We start from the raw sequence: 7,684 nt of genomic DNA on the forward strand, positions 1-7,684 counted from the left end.
AACAAAATCATTTTCTCAAAGAGATATCTGGTGCACCCCTATTTTCACTGCAGCATGATTTGTAAGAGCCAAGACATGGAAACAACCTAAACAATGTCACCAATGGATGAATGCAGGAAGAAATGCAGTATATATACACAATGGAATATCATTTAGCTAAAAACAGGAAATCCTGCTCTATGCATGAGATGTACAAACCTCAAGGGAATTATGCTAAGTGAAATAAATCAGACAGTAAGGCAAATACATATGATCTCACTTATATGTACAATCTAAAAATACCCAAATTCATAGAAGCAGAGTAGATTTGTGGTTGCCTAGAGGTTAGGGGCTGGGGAAAATATGGTGAAGCAATAAATTTTCAGTTCTAAGATGAATAAGGTCTGAGGCTATAATGTAAAACATGTTGAGTATAATTGATAATACTGTACTATAGAATGAAAATTTACCAGGAAAGTAGAACTTAAGTGTTCTCATCAAGAAAAAAACAAAAAAACAAATTTGAATCTGTGAGTTAGTGATTAACTTGATGGTAGGAATCCTTTCATAATCTGTATACATACATATATCAAATCATCACGTCAGTTCAGTTCAGTCGCTCAGTCATGTCCGACTCTTTGCAACCCCATGAATCGCAGCACGCTAGGCCTCCCTGTCCATCACCAACTCCCAGAGTTCACTCAGACTCACGTCCATCGAGTCAGTGATGTCATCTAGCCATCTCATCCCCTGTCATCCCCTTCTCCTCCTGTCCCCAATCCCTCCCAGCATCAGAGTCTTTTCCAATGAGTCAACTCTTCGCATGAGGTGGCCAAAGTACTGGAGTTTCAGCTTTAGCATCATTCCCTCCAAAGAAATCCCAGGGCTGATCTCCTTCAGAATGCACTGGTTCGATCTCCTTGTGGTCCAAGGGACTCTCAAGAGCCTTCTCCAACACCACAGTTCAAAAGCATCAATTCTTCGGCACTCAGCCTTCTTCACAGTCCAACTCTCACATCCATACATGACCACAGGAAAAACCGTAGCCTTCACTAGATGGACGTTTGTTGGCAAAGTAATGTCTCTGCTTTTGAATATGCTATCTAGGTTGCTCATAACTTTCTTTCCAAGGAGCAAGCGTCTTTTAATTTCATGGCTGCAGTCACCATCTGCAGTGATTTTAGAGCCCAAAAAAATAAAGTCGGACACTGTTTCCACTGTTTCCCCATCTATTTCCCATGAAGTGATGGGACCCGATGTCATGATCTTCGTTTTCTGAATGTTCAGTTTTAAGCCAACTTTTTCACTCTCCACTTTCACTTTCATCAAGAGACTTTTTAGTTCCTCTTCACTTTCTGCCATAAAGGTGGTGTCATCTGCATATCTGAGGTTATTGATATTTCTCCCGGCAATCTTGATTCCAGCTTGTGTTTCTTCCAGTCCAGCGTTTCTCATGATGTACTCTGCATATAAGTTAAATAAGCAGAGTGACAATATACAACCTTGACGTACTCCTTTTCCTATTTGGAACCAGTCTGTTGTTCCATGTCCAGTTCTAACTGTTGCATACAGTTCTAACCTGCATACAGATTTCTCAAGAGGTAGGTCAGGTGGTCTGGTATTCCCATCTCTTTCAGAATTGTCCACAGTTTGTAGTACACTTTAAATTACTATTTTGTTAATCACACCTCAGTAAGTTGAAAACAAAAGAAACAGGGTTGTGTATTAAATAACAGTTGCCATGACAACTGCTTTTCTCCTTTTTATAAAATTGTATTGGATTGCAAAACTGCACAAGAACACAATGTTAGCATTGGGAAAAGTCTGTGGACCTAGTCCAAAATCTTCAAATTCCAGATGAGGAAACCAAGGTCCAGAACAGCTCAACAACTGACCCAGGATCCCAGAACAATCTTAGCATCAGAACAAAAACTAAGATCAGATATTCTGGTCTGAAATCCTTCCATCACAACAGACTGCCACAGTTTCATGACAAAAACCTAAATGAAAATCATTTTATATTACAATCTACTTGTTTATTAAATAGTGGAGAATTTGATAAGCAGAGCCAATCAATTCTTGAGGTGTATCATGCAAATGAACTCTGATGGAAAGGCATACTTATCCACAATAGCTGACCCTGTCAAGGGTACGCTGAGTAGATGTGTGCATGACTGTAGGGAGGAAAAAAAGGGAAATTTCAGGGCAAATAGTCACATAACTGTCTTTACAGCTTAGACAGACTAGATATTCTTGCAGCTGCTGCTGCCGCTAAGTCACTTCAGTCATGTCCGACTCTGTGCAACCCCATAGACGGCAGCCCACCAGGCTCCGCTGCCCCTGGGATTCTCCAGGCAAGAACACTGGAGTGGGTTGCCATTTCCTTCTCCAATGCATGGAAGTGAAAAGTGAAAGTGAAGTCACTCAGTCGTGTCTACTCTTCGTGACCCCATGGACTGCAGCCCCCCAGGCTCCTCTGTCCATGGGATTTTCCAGGCAAGAGTACTGGAGGGGGGTGCCATTAGGCTTAATTGGAAGTTGCACTAAACACACTGACATGTTTCACTAAGATCCTGTATGAGGGCAGTAGTGTGAAGATCTATTGGCAGTGACCTGAATCTACTCACCTCACAGAAATATCACATCATTAGGGAGAAACACGGTCGAGGCATTAAAAAAATTTATGAAGCCTGGAAACACTGATTCAAAGCTACTCTTTGTATGAATATATGAAATGAGAATTCAATGATATGTGTGATTTTTTTCTTTTAAAAATTAACTTCAGACTTACAATAATAGAATTTATTTTCCACAGTATAATATAGTGATTAAGAACAAACTCCCTGATCCAGAGCCTCAGAGATAAAGTCTAGACTAGCTCTGTGGTCTCACATGATGCATCTTTATGCCTCTCTTTTTCTCATCTATCAAATGGGAATAAAGACTTCTTAAGAGTTATCATGAAGATTCATGGGGTCTCAAAGAGTCGGACATGACTGAGCAACTGAAAGTCATGTCTGACCCTTTGTAATCCCATGGACTGCAGCACGTCAGGCCTCCCTGTCCATCACCAACTCCTGCAGTTCACTCAAACTCACGTCCAGCGAGTCGGTGATGCCATCCAGCCATCTCTTCCTCTGTCGTCCCCTTCTCCTCCCACCTTCAATCTTTCCCAGCATCAGACTCTTTTCCAATGAGTCAGCTCTTCGCATCCGGTAGCCAAAGTATTGGAGTTTCAGTTTCAACATCAGTCCTTCCAATGAATATTCAGGACTTATTTCCTTTAGGATGGACTGGGTGGATCCCCTTGCAGTCCAAGGGACTCTCAAGAGTCTTCTCTAACACCATAGTTCAAAAGCATCAATTCGTCAGTGCTAAGCTTGCTTTATAGTCCAACTCTCACAACATGACTACTGGAAAAACCATAGCCTTGACTAGATGGATCTTTGTTGGCAAAGTAATGTCCCTGCTTTTTAATATGCTGTCTAGGTTGGTCATAACTTTTCTCCCAAGTGTACAGTGTAATTATTTGACATACCTATACATTATGGAAAAGAAATGCAAAAAAGCAAAATGGCTGTCTGGGGAGGCCTTACAAATAGCTGTGAAAAGAAGAGAAGCGAAAAGCAAAGGAGAAAAGGAAAGGTATAAGCATCTGAATGCAGAGGTCCAAAGAATAGCAAGAAGAGATAAGAAAGCCTTCCTCAGAGATCAATGCAAAGAAATAGAGGAAAACAACAGAATGGGAAAGACTAGAGATCTCTTCAAGAAAATTAGAGATACCAAGGGAACATTTCATGCAAAGATGGGCTCGATAAAGGACAGAAATGGTATGAACCTAACAGAAGCATTAGATATCAAGAAGAGGTGGCAAGAATACACAGAAGAACTGTACAAAAAAGATCTTCACCTCTCAGATAATCACGATGGTGTGATTACTGACCTAGAGCCAGACATCCTGGAATGTGAAGTCAAGTGGGCCTTAGAAAACACCACTACGAACAAAGCTAGTGGAGGTGATGGAATTCCAGTGGAGCTATTTCAAATCCTGAAAGATGATGCTGTGAAAGTGCTGCACTCAATATACCAGCAAACTTGGAAAACTCAGCAGTGGCCACAGGACTGGAAAAGGTCAGTTTTCATTCTGATCCCAAAGAAAGGCAATGCCAAAGAATGCTCAAACTACCACACAATTGCACTCATCTCACACGCTAGTAAAGTAATGCTCAAAATTATCCAAGTCAGGCTTCAGCAGTACGTGAACCGTGAACTTCCTGATGTTCAAGCTGGTTTTAGAAAAGGCAGAGGAACCAGAGATCAAATTGCCAACATGTGCTGGATCATGGAAAAAGCAAGAGAGTTCCAGAAAAACATCTATTTCTGCTTTATTGACTATGCCAAAGCCTTTGACTGTGTGGATCACAATAAACTGTGGGAAATTCTGAAAGGGATGGGAATACCAGACCACCTGACCTGTCTCTTGAGAAATCTGTATGCAGGTTAGGAAGCAACAGTTAGAACTGGACATGGAACAACAGACTGGTTCCAAATAGGAAAAGGAGTACGTCAAGGTTGTATATTGTCACTCTGCTTATTTAACTTATATGCAGAGTACATCATGAGAAACGCTGGACTGGAAGAAGCACAACCTGAAATCAAGATTGCCAGGAGAAATATCAATAACCTCAGATATGCAGATGACACCACCTTTATGGCAGAAAGTGAAGAAGAGCTAAAGAGCCTCTTGATGAAAGTGAAAGTGGAGAGTGAAAAAGTTGGCTTAAAACTCAACATTCAGAAAACTAAGATCATGGCATCTGGTCCCATCAATTTATAGCAAATAGATTGGGAAACAGTGGCTGACTTTATTTTTGGGGGCTCCAAAACCACTGCAGATTGTGATTGCAGCCATGAAATTAAAAGAGGCTTTGTAGTTCCTCTTCACTTTCTGCTATAAGGGTGGTGTCATCTGCATATTTGAGGTGATTGATATTTCTCCCGGCAATCTTGATTCCAGCTTGTGTTTCTTCCAGTCCAGCATTTCTCATGATGTACTCTGCATATAAGTTAAATAAGCAGGGTGACAATATACAGCCTTGACATACTCCTTTTTCTATTTGGAACCAGTCTGTTGTTCCATGTCCAGTTCTAACTGTTGCTTCCTGACTGAGCGACTGAACTGAACTGATACATTATGCAATGACAACCAAGATCAACATAACCAACATATCCATCACTTCACATAGCTAACTGTTTTTTGTGATGAGAATGCTTAAGGTCTACTCTCAGCTTTCAAGTATACAGAAAACATCTGTGTATATATCTTTCCCCAAAGAATAAACAGGATACATTTGTAATATGGCTGAACTGTGCAAGGTGCTAAAATAGATGCAAAAGATCTACCCTGAGGGACTCCCAATCTTACAAGTAGACAACCATTAGATTCACAAGCTCTATTCCAACCCCAGATCCCCCAACAAAGCTGGACCCCAGAGTTATCCAAAGCTATTTGATCTCTTTGTGGAGGCTGAGACTACGGGTCTCCAGACTTAATCTCTTTCTCCTTTACCTACAATGTGATCTCCACTCAGAGAGGAAATATACACAAATAAAAAGCTAAACCGAGTGTGTAAGAATACATCTAACATTCGCATGTATGTGTTTCAATTGCTCGCTTCACTGTCAGAAACTCTGATGGCACCAGAACTTTTAGAAAGCAAGATCTATGGTATTAAACTCACAACACTGATATCGAATGGCCCTTTTCCCCATGGTATATCCCTTCCTCCAGTCGCTGAACAAGGTTTCCTGCAATAGGCACTCCAATGAAGGGATAGACAAAATATCTCTTCTCCAGGAGTATAAAATCCAGCCTCATGTGTGTTAGAAAACAAACACCTTCCCAGGGGTTGGTTTCTTGAGACACACTAATTCAAGTACCATAGACAGATCTTTTCAAGTTCTGAGGCTCAGAAATGAATATTGACTGGTGAATCAGAGCATGGACCCTTGAGAAGATAAAATTTAAGATCTATCAGTGGTTGATTCGTTTCATTTAAAGAATTCTCGCTACTTTGTACGAGCAAATAAACCAGAAAATGCTGATGCTCCTTTCATTAAAGAAAATAAAATACAATGAAATACAATAACTGCCAGCTAGAGAACCACAGTCCTCAGGGAGACTATTCCTGCACCGCCAATAGACAATCATGTTAACTAGTGTTCATTCCAATTGTTTTAGGAAGAAGATTTTAGAGGGAGAGTCAATTCAGTAAGTCTCACCTTGGCTATAAATTATTGATTCTGACTCAGTGGGTAAGACCAACTTTTAAACACTAACATCACTGGATATTTACATGTAGGTGGGAACATCTCTTAGTATCTGATCAGGAAACAGAACAAACTTCCCACTGGGTGTTGACGTTTTCTCACCAAGAAGTGTCATCATGCACTTGACAACTACATCAAGAATTAACACTTGTCCAGTGCCCACACTCAACGTACAAACATCGTACATATATCATCTCACTGAATTCACTGAACTCTAATTCCTTGGGCACAAGACTAGTCTGATTTGCCACATTATCCTCAGCACCTTCAGCACTGGCTGACCCACTATAGATGCTCAATTAATGTTGAAAGGATTTTTACAGTGTTGCAAGTCACCTGGCCAGTAGGCAGCAGAAGTGGTATCCAACTGCAACACTCTCTACCCCACCAGCATATCTTTATTGGATGATATTGCTTAGTGATTCTAAAGACTAGGATTTGATAACTAGTTCATAGAGGCTTCCCTGGTGGCTCAGATGGTAAAGAATCTGCCCATAATGCAGGAGACCTGAATTCAATCCCTGGGTTGGGAAGATCCCCTGGAGAAGGGAATGGCTACCTCATTCCAGTATTCTTGCCTGAAGAATCCCATGGACAGAGAAACCTGGAAGGCTACAATCCATGGGGTCCCAAAGAGCTGGATAAGACTGAGCAACTAACTCTTTCACTTTTCACTTAAGAAACATAACATTTTGGACAATATCAGAAAAAAAAATTGAGATACAAATTACAGTGTATAACTTGTATTTCAACTTCATTACTTATCTGCAGAAAGAAGGAACAGAATATTGCAGAATCTACACTCAGGCTGACCTTGGAAACCACATGTCTACGATGACAAAACTTAGCTCTGGATCCCTGGAAGTGGGGCAGGTGGTGGTGGTTTAGTCATTAAATTGTGTCTGACTCTTTTGCGACCACATGGACTGTAGCCCACCAGGCTCCTATGTCCATGGGGATTCTCCAGGCTAGAATACTGGAGTGGGTTGCCACTTCCTTCTCCAGGGGATCTTGATTCGCCAGGCAAGAATACTGGAGTGAGTTGCCATTTCCTTCTCCAGGGGATCTTCCCAACCCTGGGATCAAACCTGGGTCTCCTGCATTGCAGGCAGATCCTTTACCATCTGAGCCACCAGGGAAGCCATGGAGGTGGGGGCAAGAGCTTCACTCTTTCCTACAGGAAGGCTGGACTTCACCTGAGTGAGCAGTTCTATTGTTCTAAACCAAAGGGATTTTGATGTTTATCTGCTGCAGTAACCAGTGTTACTGTATACAAACTCATCAATTCTCTGGCAGCAGGTCTCTGAAGTATATGAATTTCAAAGGAGAGGGGGTCTCACAAAGGCGTTCAGGAATAGCAGTGTGCAGCATGTCA

Source organism: Bison bison, unplaced genomic scaffold (genome assembly GCF_000754665.1).
Source record: "Bison bison bison isolate TAMUID 2011002044 unplaced genomic scaffold, Bison_UMD1.0 scf7180017864327, whole genome shotgun sequence".
NCBI lineage: Eukaryota > Metazoa > Chordata > Mammalia > Artiodactyla > Bovidae > Bison > Bison bison.